General features: G+C 37.4%; 1 long non-coding RNA gene across 2 annotated transcripts in view; it reads left to right on the plus strand.

Moving 5' to 3' along the window:
* The first annotated feature begins 2,398 nt into the window (after nt 1–2,398).
* The window catches only part of LOC112147913, a 32,183-nt gene continuing 18,099 nt past the window's right edge, over nt 2,399–16,482 (plus strand). Inside the window, exons 1-4 of one of the 2 annotated variants that reach the window (XR_002919552.2) lie at nt 2,399–2,616; nt 8,051–8,181; nt 8,387–8,538; nt 8,616–8,723. This is a non-coding gene — a long non-coding RNA (uncharacterized LOC112147913). The remainder of the gene's footprint in view (nt 2,617–8,050; nt 8,182–8,386; nt 8,539–8,615; nt 8,724–16,482) is intronic. The other variant, XR_002919553.2, reaches the window with a different exon arrangement.

Genomic DNA, 16,482 nt, shown 5'->3' on the forward strand with positions numbered 1-16,482 from the left:
TGCCTTGCTCCTTGTATTTTTGACACTTGCCTGGACTCTGACTTTGTTAATGTCTTGCCCTTGTTCATTAAATCAGTTGCACTTGGGTCCAAAAGTCTCAGCCTCTTCGTCACAATCATATTGTTTGATATTTTAAGAACTTTATTAGATTTTTTTTTTGTCGTTTGTCTCTCCCTACAGCGCACTGTCTTGAGTCCTTATTGGCTGTTGGCCGCGTCAGTCAGTCTCCTCAATGCAGTGACTGCTGTTTAGAATGAGTTTAGGAAAATAACCCTTTGATCACAATCAGATCTTTGGTTTCCTTCTATAATCCCGGACTTACTTTCCTATGAATGTTTGCACTTTAAACGTACCCCTCAATACCAGGGAACTTTTTAGTCACAACGACCATTACAGGTAGATACAGGCTTTCTGCAGGTGAAAAAAAACTCAGCACTAGTACAGGTCAACCCCCTGTACAGGTGCATGTGAGTAAGACAATAACAGGTCAAAGGCCTTAGCAGGTTGCTTTGCAGCTGCTGTTTAGGTCCATTCTTCCATGGAGATCTTGTTTTGGATCTGTTGCTGGGCAACCTGGACTATCAACTCCCTCCAAATCCTCTAGTTGGATGGAGGTCCAGAAAGTGATTAAAAAACTCAAGAATCTTCAGATAATTTTTTTTTTTTTTTTTTTTTACGGAAACACACCGTTACCAAGGCGATGTTGGATTCAATGTCTTGCTGGAAGATCCCAAATCTTTTGCACGAATGCAGTTTTTAAAACACTCAATACCAGCGTCAGTGCTGAAACTGTTGGTACCAATTTAAACGTCTTCATCTCTAGAACTCTGAGCTTTCCGTGCTGAGGAAGCACAAAACAAAGCAGTGCTTTAATTGGATGAGACTGCAGTCTGTGGTAAGACTAGAAGCGGTTATTATTCATCATTAAGGTAGAAGAATAAAAAAGTGTTTCTATTCAGTGGCCTGCTTTTCTATAAGTCCCGTTCTCCTTTAGCTGTCAGACTCACTGAACTTAAAAGAATTGTTTCAATGAGAAAAGAAAGTAATTGCACTTTTCCTTCAATGCTGAGAGACGTAAAGATAAAGAGAGATACCGTGTGGGCTTCAGATTCTACTTTATTTTCTAAACCATGTGTCAAAGTCAAGGCCCGGGGGCCGGATTCGGCCCTCCGGGTAATCATATCCGGCCCTCCAGATCATTTTATTTTATTAATATTGTTATCTTGCACTGATGGTAAATGGTGTATACTTGTATAGTGCTTTAGCTTAAATTTGACTTATTTCTATGAGGGTTTGAACCTTGAGAGTTTAAACAAGAGAGACAAGAGTAAGAGACGGAGGGCTGCACTGGTGTCCAGCTGCAGCAGAAGATGAATTGGACCACTGGATGAGAGCTCAGAGCTGCAGGACACTGCTGCACAGCTGCTCAGTTCAACACAGACTGTGAGATGTGTCAGGAGCTGCAGCCTCCAAGGTCTCAGGAAATCACGGAGCAGCAGCGGGTTTAGGTTCGGGTCATTCGGGCTGTCGCCCGGTGCGCCAATTAAGAAAAAACCCAAAAACGGCGCCCTATATGGCTTTTTATGGCTGCACCTCCTGCAGTCGGTCGGGGGAATCGTTTCAGCTGTGGGTCCCTCCCAAATGAAGAGGACAGACGGGCGAGGAGAAGGTAATTACTAAATTATTTTAAAAGTCAGTCATGCCATGACATTCTGTAAGCCACATTTTAATACAGATATATCAAATTCTTACTTTTTTTTTTTTTTTTTTAATAAATGTTTGCGCGAACTGGCCAAATAAAAATGGTGAACACAAAACGTGTTGAGGTGAGAATTGGTTTAATCGACGCCTTTGCCAAAATGCCTGAAAGATTCACAAAAAAGGTCAAAATCATCTGGTACCCAATTAACAAAAAATAAAAATATATATATATAAAAAATTAAGAAAAGAAGATGCAACGAGATAAAGAAAAAGGTAAACCTGTCATATCAATGGACAGGAGAGGACAGGCTGTTGATTATATTTTTAAATTTTTTTAGTTTTTTTATTCAGATTTATTTAAGATGATTATGAATGAAAGAAACTTTATTGATATATCTATATTTGTCTGTCTATGGATCGATTATTCATAGATTTATACATATATGGCCCGGAATCTTCCAATGAATTTTAGAAGTCTTTGCTGCCCACGGGTGGTTATGGTAACTCAACATTTGACGCAATTAACGAAACTCCAGCTTATTCTGAAGTGGAGACACGCGTCTGGCGCTGCTGAACGGCGGATGTAATCACCATGAATCAACTGATTCTGCTGCGAAAACAAACCACTTAGAACATAAAATGTCTTAGAACTAGGAGGGTAGAAAACTGTGGAGAACATTTTCAGGTAATGTTGTTGAATTATCCACAGCAGCAGTGTTACCGCGGTTCAGCCCGTTGTGATGACGTGACAGGATGCGACATCGAGTTTCTTCTTCGGGGGTTTTGTGTGAGTTCGTCCGGTTAGTTTCGATTGGTCACAGCAGCAGAGAGAGAACCTGGGTGCGTTAGGATCCCGAGTTTAGTTTCTGTGTATCCCAGATGCTGTATTTGAAGTATTTAGGTAACTGACCAAACGTGAGTTATTGTTTCCTTTGTTTTCCTTCCCTGTTTAAGTCTGAGAGAATGTGTGGTACAAGCTAGCAGTGTTAGCTTCTTAGCAGGTCCTGTAGCTTGTTAGCCACGCCTATATTGTTAATTATTGGTTGATGAACTTTGATGTTAAAGTATTTTTAGGACTTGACGTTAGATTTCATGGCGTATAATTAATAATGCACCGCGGGAGTTGCGTGCATTTCTCTTTTTGTCGCAGTCATTTTTCGTGACCACTAGATGTCGCTGTTGTTGTTTACTGAGAAGTGATATTTAAGTTAAAGCATATTTTATTATTGATTTAGTTTGTTATGAGGACTCTAGGCTTGTGATGACACAGTCAGTCATTTCCCCTTGTTTTTTATGCTTTATTAATTTACAGTAAGTCTTTTTATGCCTTTTATGTTATTATAAGGGAAACTTTTTGTGGTTTACAGCAAATACTGCTCAGCAACTGAATAAATCTGGACCATCCTTCAAGTGGAGCCTCATCTCTTCCTTGTGCGATTGAGTTCGACACCCCTGATCTAAACTATTTTAGGATGTACAAAGGAGCGTAAAATAAGTATTTCTTTAAGTTATTGGATCAAATTCCAACAATCTTTTTGTGTCTTTATAAAACCGTGAAACTCTTGAGGACTTTTCAGACTTTCACTTGTGAATTCTTTGGAAAATCTGCATTCCTGCGTGTTTTCTTGATGGGTCTCCATCAGAATGTGGAGCACATCGCAGCCAGAGAAGCGCCGCTGAAGGTTACTGTTGTGGGAAAGTTTTGTTCTCCTTTGTGCAAACAGCTCGCAGGCTCTGAAAAGGGGCTTCTTCATCGTTCCTTTGTTCACAGATAACTGCAGATGCTTATTTGCATATTCACCAGGAAAAAAGAAAGCACTGTTTACAACTCTGACTGTTTTTCAGCGTTTGCAGAGACTTGTTCTGACTTCTTCTATTCTTCAAATGCTGAAGACACCCTCCTTGATGAGGGAGATGAATAGCTTCCTCTTGAATTTTTTGGGGGTTCTCCAACACAAGATAAACCTGTTTGTGGAGTAAATATATCAAGATAATTTACAAAGTAAATTCTCAATCCAAGTTCTTTTTACAAAAGAATTATTACAGGACAATGTGATCAATTTTTAATGACTAAATCATCCTATCACAGCATGAAACGATGCTCGTGTAGTCTAGTTTGGTTTTTTCGTGATGTTTTTGGTCATGTTTTGTTGGACTTGTCCCTGTCAGTTACTTCAGGATCATGTTAATAACTATCCTCAGCTGCTATCATTTCTGTTAATTTTCCTCCCCCTACACAAGTGTCTGGTTTGTCACGGTTTACGTTGGTTTTGTCATGTTTGACTGTTGTAAATAAATGTTCAAGTTACTGCCACCAGATCTGCTCTCCTGCACGTTGGGTCCTGAACTGACGGTTGCTGACAGTCCTGGTTGCGCTTTCTGACAGAATCTGATTAGATAGATTTGAACAGATTAAGATTTTCCTTTACAAAATATGAATGAAATCTCCTGAAAGAGACAAACACAACTTCTGTGGTTTGTCAGCAGCAACATTTCTCTGCAGTTCCTGTGTTTTTAATGCTCATCTACAGAAGTTTCATGTTATTTTGTTCCCATAAATAAGACTCAATCCAACCTGAAACTAACATTTTATACTGATGGAGCTTACAAAGAGAAAAATAAACAGTTTTTCTCTCACATGTATGAACCTTCTAATGTGCAGATTGAGTCTCGATGTTGTGGATGAGGTTAAGGTTTGATGAAAAAGTTTTTTGTTTGTTTATAGGGTTTAGTCTTTTTTAGCACAACAGTGTTCATTAAAAGAAACACAAAAGTGAAAGAAACTTCAATATTCAGTAAGGAAAAAAAATGTTAATACAACAGGGTATTAAGGCCACTACAAATGGAACAATAAATCTAAAACCATGTTATATAAAGTTAAAAATGTCAAAAAACTAACAAGGAAAAGCTGTAAATTTATAATGGTGTCATTTTTGAAAATAAAAGAAATGTAACTTTTAAAATGTTTCCACAGACATTCAATCATTACCTGTTAAAGTTACGTTGCAGACAAATCTGAGAAATGTGGTGGACATCATCCTGCTAGAAAAACTTCATGAATCTGCTTTAAATTTTTAGTAAATTCACTTTAGTTTCATAAAATGACAACAATATTCCAAAAATGATTTTTTTTGTAAAATTAAGACTTTTCAAATCACACATTTACAAATGTATTCAAGAAACATTTACACTATTTGCTCATATTTCTACAAATTTATTTTTCTATCATTTTATGACATAATTATTGTAAAAAATATTTTTTCGATAATTTCTATAATTTTACCTTTTCCCCATAGTTTTATGAATTTATTCTCTTATTCATTCTTCTTTCATGTTGGCCATTCTGTTACGAACAACATTAAGTATATTAAATTAAATTAAATTTCATTTTCTCTATGAGTATCTGTGCATAATGATAATTAAAAATTGTGTTCATGTTATTGTCAAAAAAATTAACAATGAATTAGTTGTCCTGCAGACTCGACCACCTTTCTTCTGCTGTCACATTTTTTTTTTTCTAAGGGTTAATTTTGTCTTTGAGTCATTAATATTTCCTACTTAATAGAGCCTTGATTCTATTTTAATCTTTATCTTAGGGTGTATTTAGACTGGAAAAATAATTTGGTTCAGACCAAATCTGCTTAGTTTAGTCCGGATCGAGTCCTGAACTTTACGTTTGGTCTGTATTCAGACTGCCGTTAACTAAAAATTGGTAAAAGATCTAAAGACAAAGACTTTAACTTTGGCTTCAACGAAGAAAACAAGTCATTTTTATTTCAAACCTCCTTGAATGTAGCTGTTAATTCTTCAATTTTTCTGGGGATATTATTTTCTAGAGACCACTATGTAAAATCATGTCTGAATTTTCTGTAACCATTGACTGTAACTTCATTACAGAAGTAGGCGAATCACTCCTGTTAACCTAGCTGCAGATGAATCCGTTCAGCCCTTCTGCTGCAGTCGGTCCTAATTGTTTCTCAGTGACTGTCTGGAGCCGGAAACTGATGTGTGCTTTTCCAGGAGCCTCACAGCTGTGGATTAATTAGGGAGCATGGCTCAGAGTGGCACAGCCGGGCTTGGCACCGCTACCCGCTGTGCCCCAGCGTCCCCCGCTGATCCCCTCTGAGGAGGATATAACCTTCACCTGGAGGCAAAAGCGAGCGGAAAGTCTGAGTTCCAAACATCCAGCCAACTGTCACTTTCATGACATCTCTGTCAGTGTAGGAAGCATGTTTTAAACAGTTCTGAAAAGTTATCATCTTTTATGATCAAAGATAAAATACTTCTGCAGTGAAACCATCCCAATAATGTTGAGGAAACGGTTGATATATGAAAGGATTTAACTTCAGACTGAATAGGCTGATTTATTATACAAAATTATTGGTGGTTAAAGTCTAGAGCTTCTCATACTGTTCCTACATTTATCTGAACGGGGTCGGCCTGTATGGGTACTGCAGGTTTTTGGGGTGTCCAGGTCATACAGGATCGTGAAGAGTCTCACTTCGATCCTCTTTTGATCTATTTCCAAAGTGCTCCCACTTATGATGATGCTGCTTTAGGACAAAATCAATAAAAACTTGTTTTCTTAGACATAGTTTCTGCGGAGCGGCAAGAGTTCATTAGAAATATGCCTCTATCTTTTGGGTGGGACGATTGGTGCAGAGCAACCCCGCCCCCTCTTCCTATTATCCATCTATAATATGGTCTCCTGCTAGCTTACAGCCCCTCACAGGCCCCTCCAGCTTGGATGAGGACATCAAAGATGTTCATGGATCTATTTGTCCACAAAAGGATGCATCAGAATGGGGCGACGCTGAGAGTTTGTGGCCCCGCCCAGCGGATTTACTATGTATTAAGTATGCTCTTTTTCAAAAACAGCGGCCTTGTTTGTTAATAATTTGAATAACAATATATATATATAATGCTTGGAACGTAAAATGTTTAAGAACTTTGAGGATGGAAGAAAAAGGAGAATATTTTCCATTTTTGTAGTTAAATTATCAAAAACATCAATGTTTTTTAAAGCTTTTTATGTTTATTTTACTGCTAACTTACGGTAAACAGAAGCGAAAAAAAGTTGTTTAAAATGACAAACACCGTTTCTTTCTATCTAAATATTAGTGTTTTTATGAGTTTTGTTGATTTTGAGCTCCTGTTCTAAATAAATGTATAAATGGTGGTGATTTAATACAAATAATTTCATTGTTCATACACCCAGTTAAAAGACATACACATAGCAACAAACATATTAAAACGTAAGTATTGTGGTGCCATTCTTGAATCGTTGAGCTTTATTCGTGACTTGAATCGGATCGCCTCCTAAACAACGATCATAAGCCCATTGAGTGTTGCTGTCGTGTAGTGCCATTATGCTACACTATTTGCTAGCGCTCTTTCCGATGGTTTTTAATCTGTAGTAGAATATAACGTAGACTGTTTAAAGTCCCACTCCAACCATATTTTTTCCTTTAGAAAATCCTTTCCAATAGTCTTTAAATTATGATTATAAAGTAGTGGTGTCGTTTGCCCCAGCTTTTTCTAGCATCTGGTTTTCTGATCCAATGCGATCTGAATTAAGAAATACTTATTAACGCAGTTTTAATTTTATATTATGTTTCAAGGCTCCTCTATTGTGAGGAAAATGCTACAAGAACATCTCAAAATCACAAAAAAAGATGATTTTCATTGGAGTGGGTCTTTAAAAACAAAACTGAATCCTACTTTCCCATCATTTAACCAGCAAATTCACCTTTTCCATTTGTTCCATTGAGTCCAGAAAGTCCTCCAACAATCTGGCAAAAGCCTTTTATTGAAATAAGAAGACCCCAAGATCCAAGATCCTTCGATTCTATTGCTTACCCTTTCACAAATATGTTACCTGGCACAGAAATATTTAGGTTTTGTGCATTGACTACATAACAATGATGAATAGTTAGTTCTTCAGATAGCTGTAGACTGCAGTGGGCGGTTCTACCCCGCTCTGTCCTGGGTTAAATCTATAAAGCAATCCCAGACCACACTCAGAAGAGGTGGAGCATGCCAAGATTTTTCCAACCAGACTTTTCCTGGCACTTCCCATGCTTGGGGCATATGCATTAATTATACAAAAAAGAAAGAAGGATCATCAATCTCCAGCTTTACTGCTAAAAATCTCCCTGCTAATACCTCTTTATGTAATAAAATATTTGCACTCACTGCTTTTGTAATGAGAATAGTGACCCCTTCACTAAGATTTGACTCCCGGCTTAAAAAACGACCAGCTTTGCATTCGATCTCATCAGCAGAAGTTTCTTGCAGAAGACTGTCCAGATTATGCTCTTCAACTAAATTATGATTCCATTTTTCCAAGTTCTGTTCTTTCAGACAGTGATATTCGGAGAGACAACACCAAAAGTCTATGAAACGGGTATGAAGAACTTCAAATAGTTGGAGATGTCCACTGAATGTCCAAAATTCCATACTAGGTGCATCCAAATTTTGGTGAGTTCCTCAGTTTGTTGTGGGAGTTTTTCCTCATGGAAAGAAAATTTAGGGAAACAAGCAGGTCCTTCTGTCCAGCAGAATAAAAGAAAACCACTGCAAAAAAACCAAAAAACTGTTCTAATACAATCTTATTTTTACCAGACGCCCGAAGGTCTCGGTAAAAAAAATAATTTTATCCCAAAGATAGAAATCTCTGTTACAGGGGGATATCAGATTCAGCAGCTCAGTCAATATCATCAAGAATTGCTGTCCTGACTACAGCCAACCACCACATTCAGGGACCGCTGCTCAAAAAGCTGTTGAGCAAAGATGAGTGGAGACATCGCACAAGCAGGTGCAGCCCACCTGTACCAGGTGTGTAACATGTGTCTGGTAACACAAAACGGTAGCAGAGAACTTTCTTTAAGACTTTGACACAACCACCGTTACAGCGGACACGGCCGAGCTGCAGGTGAAACCAGTCTGGGGCCTGTACCAAAGGTCAAGGTCGCACAAGAGGACCTGGTTGTAGCCAAAAACATGGCGCCAAAACCAATCAGGTATGTAGGCCAGAATTGCTTGGCTGGGCCGTTTTCATTGTCCAAGATACGTAGAGACTGACGCCATATTGGAAAGGGCAATAAACAAGGAGTCATGGCCTATCAGATTCAGCAAAATGACCTTAAAATGCTTAACTTTGGTCCGATTTTAAAAAGATAAAAAAAATCTGATCATCACTAAAAGAAAACCCGAGTCGTGGTGTTACTATTTTTGAACAAGATGCAACAGATGAACGACATTTCAAACTTCTCTACAAATAAATTCCTCATTGTCTAGGACACGCCATGTGTGACAGAGCGCATCTGTCGCTGAGGGTTTAACTAAGTGATTTATATGTAATTGCATCGGTGGGTGAACACACACTGTTCAGCTTTAACATGTGTTGTGTTTCACTTTGTTTAGTTTAATAGTAGTCACTGGATTTTTGTTTTTGTGTTTTATTTGTTCATTTCCTGTTTTATTTTAACCGCATCCTGTTTCAAGAAGTCCAGTGATTTTGGTTTCCTTTGACAGGCCTGTTTTAAATTAAAAATGTTTTCTTTGAAATTTGTTTTTTTTCTGTTTGGAGTTGATGTTTTATGGGAGACATATTTTTGTTTTGTGATGTTGAATTTCCTAAAAGTCAAATGCATATGAATGTTTTTTTCTTATGACGTTTAATTTTTGATTCGTAATTGTGTTGGTTTGGTGAAGGGGCGGGGCTAGCCACTTATAAAAGAGGACCTCTTTTCAAAATGGACGCCTCCTTCTTGTTGTATGTCTTTGCTGGTGGAGCACAACCAATCAGGGACTCAGCTTTGGGCATGTGACGTTTTCAGTAACTGGATCAAAGAGTAAACATTCAAGATGGCCGCTCGATGCGAGGATTTTCGTCATGAACTTCCATCCATTTTCTTAACCCACTTGGACCACTAGGTTCATGGAAACTATCCCAGTTACGGCGAAGGTGGATACACACCGGATAGATCGCCAGCCCGTCACAGAGCTCATTAAACTGGATGGACGGCTACACTAGCCAGCCGCCCGGGGGATAGCTCAGCGAGCTAGGAGCTCCACTCTCCAGACTCCAGCAGAGTTTAAAGCTGTCGCCGCTCAGGCTCCAGTAGACCTAGCAAGGTCCACTGCCCAGGGTGTGGGCCCTAAATGCTGTTCTAGTTTTGATGTTCAAGCCTTGGTATGACTGGAGTGTGCCGGACACAACACACGTTATAAGTGAATACAGCTTCCATTAGCCCTACAAATACACTTACCACACGTGACAATGGTACCTTCCATTTTCACGACATCGCTTTAAGGTTGCCAAACAGACCCAAAGGAATCCCTAAGATGAAACCACATTGTCCCAGCTAAAGGGGTTGGTCCAGTGCTATCAGAAAAATATCAATAAATAGTTTAATCAATTTCTTTCACAACAGAATGACATCTGATGCACAAATGCCAACAAAAATGGGATCTAACGATTTTTTTGTTGACATATGTTTACAACAACTGTTACAATGAGTCATTTCTCCCACATGAGCTGAAAAGTCAGAGAGACGATGTTAAATCTCATGTGTGTCAGAGAATGACTATAATGACAGGTGGGACCTGGCGACTGGCTTGTCAAACCTCAGAGCAGACATGTCGTGAGCTCGTTCCCTTCCGCCTGAATCATGCATCTCCACTTAAGTCAGTATATATGGATTTTCACTGCATATTACTCAATACTTCTGAGGACTTCATGCAAGATACATGATAACCTGCAGTAACGCTGAACATTTGTGCACAAGCTTTTCTAACTTTACCCTGCAGTCATGTCTTCACTCGTCAAAGTCAACACTTTGAATTTTAATGATGATTCTGTCCTATAAAGCAATGCATTCATCTCCCTGTGGGGAATCCAACGGAATACTGTCACCTTGCAATGCATTATGAAACAGGAATCATAAATAATAGGTGGAAGAGGACTGTGATACAAACCACACAAGGATTGAGACGCGTATGAGGGAAAAAATCTCATAGTAGAGGACAGTGAGTGAGAAGTGACACAGGAAGCTGTTTAATACAGTGTCTATATTAGAAATAAAACAGAAAATATCACAACCTGAAGGAATAAAATCTGTTTTTAACATCAGGAAGGTGTAAAATATTTACTTATTTGTTAGGGTGTGTAAGGAAACATATAATCTTGGTTAACAGTGGAGTTGTAAAACTTCACCAGATAAACTGGATGTGACCTAAGCCTTGTGGGAGATGGAATTTCACTGTAAGATTACTAGTAATTCTACTGGAAGACTACTGAGAGCTTTACTGGAAGATTACACCAGATAAAAAAAAAAAAAAAAAAAGATTACACCAGATCTAAACACTAGATCTAAAGAAGAAATAGATAGAGACCAATCAGACAGGATATGGCAGGGGTGTTAAACTCAATCACACAAGGGGCCAAAATCCAAAACACACCTTAGGTCACGGGCCGAAACAGGATAAAGATAAGATAAGATAAGATAAGATAGTCCTTTATTCGTCCCACGGTGGGGAAATTTCAATAAATGTAAACATTTATTGAATGTAAACATTTATTGAACACTCTAAAACTACATTTATAAAACTTTAAAACTGTAACTTTTTGACATTATTATGAACTTGATATATAGCATTACCTGCGATAGCTAAAAACGCTGAAGCTCCAAGCTAAAATATTAGCTCAATGCAAAATTACCTTAAAAACCTAAATAAAAAAAACTAGGTTAGCCAAAACAGCTAGCATGTAGCTGAAAAAATAGCTAAACTTCAAAAAAGCTTACATTACCTAAAAGAGCTAGCCTATAAATACTAGCCTAGCTTCAAAACAGCCTAAAAAACAAAAACCTTAAATTAGCCAAAACAGCTAGCTTGTAGCTGAAATATTAGCTTTCAAAAAACGGTCATTCATTCCGGGGATTACTCGTTAAATTATTAACATATCAAAAACCATTCCTGACTCAATAAGTGACAAAATGACATTCCTGACATTATTTAATTCTTATTCTGAATTGAAATATTCAAATGTAGACGTACGCATTAACTCTACTGATATTTTCTCTCTGTTTTACCGCTGCAGCTGTGTTGCTTTTCTTGTGGAAAATGTGCTTGTAGTCGGCATATGCTTGTAGGAACACATGGATTTCTGTCGGCGTGAAATAAGCTACTCTATTAGTGTTTGTTCCCGTTGCCATGGCGAATCGTGCTGTCTTTGCTCCATTGATCAGGGCTTCTTATGGTCGCGTCGCTCGCACCTGATTCTGGTTCCAACAACTTCAAGTGGATTGAATCAACTCTTTTCAGCTGTTCTGAAACCCAAAACTCTTGCGAATTTTGAGTCAGAATCTCAGATTTGAACTCTAAATTTGTTAAACCTGCTTCTTGAAACGGACCCAGGAAACACCCCGTTCTGCATATAAACCCTGTGTTTGAAGACATGGTGTGGTTAATGATGCTGTTCTGTGCAACATTGATCCAATCCTTTATTTAAGGGGTCGTTTTGTTTCCTCATCAACCAACTCAGGGAGGTTTCCAGGAGAACGCCTCAACAACCCACGTGCTGAAAGTGAGCGTCATGCAGCTAACAGAGTAACGCCTGGTTCACACTGGACCGGAAGTGTCGCGGAACGGAACCCGCTTCCATTCCTTTGTTAACCTATGGTGTGGTTCGGTCCAGGCGCGGAGCGGCAGGGTCCTCCGCGGATCCGTGCAGCGGATCGTTTCAGCGTCTGGTCTATTTTATACGCGAGCGGCGAGTAATCCTTGTCAATTCTGGAAGGAAGTTACATCAAGATACATGAGAAATCTGCTTTATTTTAAAAATATAACCATTTTTTCACAATAAAACACAATGACAAATATGATCAGATTTTTGTTCGCGTCATTCAAAGCTGGTATCTTTAAACACATTTAGTGTGATTGTGTTGCTGCCACTTAAATTCAGTTTGGAAACTTAAAGACGACAACACAGAAGTACATTTAAGGTTGCACATGAACAAAAACCTCAATCCTGACTTCTTCTTTTAAGGAAATTCTTACGTGTTTTAGTAAAAAAGTGTTGGGCTTTAAATTGTATCTAATAAAAACTAGATGAATGTAAGAAGAGTTCAGGTATTTTTCACCTTTTTATCAAAGCCATGATAGTAAAGGTCACATTTTTTATCAAACAAGAATGGTACAACCTCCTTTTTCTACACCGTTTGGCTCTCTTTCCAGAGATATGGATATCAGTTAGGGGTAAATGTCACCGTGTCTCTACTGGGAGGAACTACTGCTTACATCAAATTTCAATTCCATCTTTATATATTTGCTAATATTCTTATTTTAGGCGTATTTGTGGTTTGAAAAATAATTAGTCCTTGTAAAACAGATTTTTGCTGATAATTTATTTCTATGACTGAAATTAAAGTTCTATAGTTATAGTTTTGTTCTGGAGTCCAGAAATGCCAATATTGTGATCTGCTAATGTCTTTATTGGTGGAATATAACTCTGATAGTTCTGAAAATTAGATTTAAATGTTGTAAGTTGCTACACTGTGACAAAAAATGTTGCATGTCTTTACAGTATAAAACTATAATATAATGACAGTTAACCACAATCATGAAAAATGACATTTTTATTAACAAGAAACTTTCTTAAAATGACGCATGTTCAAGATTTATAGACATTCGTTCTGTATAGAAATATATAAGTATTGAGTTTTCTCGTCCACAGTAACCAAAACATATGTAAATATCCATCCTATTTTTGTTTGTAAATTATGAAATAATATAAAAAAAGACAAATATTGATTAAACTACAATTTCTTGTTAAAAACACAACATATAATCATTAAACTTACATATAAATGTACCTCTAAAAACATTTCATTTTACAGTAACACATATTATTATTATTATTATTAATCAAATTATTATTATTTATAAAAAAATACATTATTACTTGAAAATAACTGAAAAAAACAACAAAATGTTAATCAAAACATTGTAAAAAGTAACAGTATTTTTTTACTGTGAAATTGCAGCATCCCCAGTTTTATTTACCCTAAAATTTGTAATAATTTTTTTTTTTTTTACAGATTACCAAATAAATATTTCTCATTTATATTGTTATGTAATCTGTGTACGTTTTTTCAAAAAATGTAGTTTTGCTTTTGTTTTTAACACAGCGGTTGAGTTTCTGTCGTTGACTTTTTGGATGGATTCAGTTTGTTGATTCTTTTTACTTTGAAATGAATCTAATTGTTTATGTCTCGTTCTATATCATCACTTTCTGTTTTCTTGTTTGTTCTGGTTGTAAACAATATAAATAAATAAACTTGACTACGAAGATAACCTGGTCTGAAGAGAGCAGAGCCAACAGGAAATGTTTGAACTGATTTAGTTTTGAGTCTAAATTTTAAAATCTATTTGTCTGAATGGACATGAAGTTGTGGTAGTGACTTAATTATTTATTCTTTATGCATTTTTTTATTCCTTTTAAGAAAATCTGGACTTTCTTCTTTTTATAAATCTTCTGTTCTTTCAAGATTTATCTTAATACTTTTTGTTCCATTATTCGATTCATCTGTCCACCCCCTTTAGGGGGCGGGGTCATGAATTAAAAACACATAAATACACATTTTTTCCTACCTGATCTGTTGAAGTTTTGGTGAGTTTCTGCACATTTTCAGAGGTGAAATTTGGGTCAAAATCAAGAGAAAGGAAGCAAACATAGTAATAATAATCCTTGAGAAAACAATTTAGTCTCTTTCCCACTTGTGGAGGGTTTTGGCCATAAATATTCCTCTAACACTGACGCGGAGCAGATGAAAACATGACAAAGCACAGGAAATAAAGCAGATCTCATCCACATGCTAGATATGCTGGAGGAGGAGGCATATCTGCAGCAGATCTTCACTTTATCTCTCCTTACAACCATGGCAGAATATATTAGGATAATGAAATAGCAAGACTTACACGAGCAGTGGCAGTAAATTTGCAAGCGGGGCCCACCGGCTCATGCGTGCTGCATGGTGATATAGTGGCGTCTGCGCCACTGTATGAGGGTCACATAAAAGGGTCTCAGTTTGGGTAATAGACATCATATATCCAGTCACACACTTCTGAGACACAGGCCTTAATTTACTCACTGGAGCCTGTCTTTTTTTATCTTCCACAAATGCTTACCATGACAGAGTAACACATTATCCACCAGAGGTGACTCCTTCACTCCAAGCCATTCTGTGCAGACGATGGGTCACTGAACGAGCATGATGTAAATGGTCATAACGTCGTTTAAACTCTGCAATTTGGTCTTGCAAAGAAGTAAAAAGTGAATTTGCATTTTATTCATTCAAGTCCCTTGATATTAAGTTGTGTTGTCTTCATCGTATTTACTTACATACAGTGGTTATTAAAATTTAACAAACACATAAAACGGAGTGTTTTTTCAGCAAGGTCAGTGGATGTGTGTGTATCTTTTAGTCCACAGAAACCAATGCCGATGCTGCACTTTTCCTCGGCATTAATCCGTTCTGAGAAAATGTGACATTTAAATACATCAAACTCGCAGCTTTGAAGGACAGTATAATGCATTTCTGAACCAAAGCAGTTTGACATTGCAGTCCCCTTGCTGTCGAGTCCTAAACTCATCCGATGGTTATTCCCGACCAAAACCCATTTATTATAACATGACCTGTCTGCAGAGATGCTCTGTGTTCAGAATCCCAACCGGCGGTATTTTAATCCCTCTGAGGTGGCACTAGTTTGATCAAATACTGTACCACAAAAATCACACATTTCAAATATGCTTTAAGAATCATTATTATAAATAATATATATTACTTTTATGTGACCGTGTTTATATATTTAATTGAATTAGTCAAAAATCGATATAATATAAAGAGTGAACTTTTAGATTTCTGAATTGAAAGACCCACTCTAATAAAAACAGCTTTTTTATACGTTCTTATGGCATTTTTGTGATGATGGAGGAGTAGGAAAATTAAACTTAAAATTGCATTTCTGAGTATTTCTTTACTCAAACGGTTGTGAATCAGAAGCACACAAATCAGAAGCACAAAAATGATTCTGATGCTTCCACTTGTAGGCGACTCGATCCATCCATGACTTTGTTGATTCTTCACCCAAACTGGCCTCAAACTATACGGCTGGGAAGTTTGATACTACGATAATGTTCGGTTGGGTTGTGAGGCTCTTTATGGGAGAGATCAAGTAACTGAATCCGCATTTCTTTTAGGGTGTATTCAGATTGGGAAAGTCCGTTGGTTCGGATCGAGTCCTGAAGATTACATTTGGTCTGTATTTAGACCCGGATCTACTGGAGATTTCTGTTTCGGACCAAACTTTGTAAACAAAGACGTCACTAAAGATCTCTCTGACCGACAGCTTTATTTAATATGACACTTTCTATCAACTCTGCTGTTGGACACAAAGTGCTGAACAAAAAAGACGTATTAAGATTAGATAAAACATAAACTGTCGTAAGACATAAAAGACATAAAAATAATAAATGAATCCTCACTGTGGCTAAAATTTGACGAGGGACTTCATAGAAGTAAAAGATAAACAAGGTAAAAACGTGGTTCTACAAAAATAAGAGTAATCATGTCTCCATGTTTGGGTTCATATGATGATTGTTTAAGGATTTTCCCGGAACAGAAGGCTGTGTCTGTATGACAGCCGCTTCCAAGGTGTTCCTGTGTCTCTGTGGCTGAGCTTGAAGGCTCTCTGTCTCGTATTAACCCAAGGGGG

This window comes from Oryzias melastigma, linkage group LG9 (assembly GCF_002922805.2).
Source record: "Oryzias melastigma strain HK-1 linkage group LG9, ASM292280v2, whole genome shotgun sequence".
Classification (NCBI taxonomy): Eukaryota; Metazoa; Chordata; class Actinopteri; order Beloniformes; family Adrianichthyidae; genus Oryzias; species Oryzias melastigma.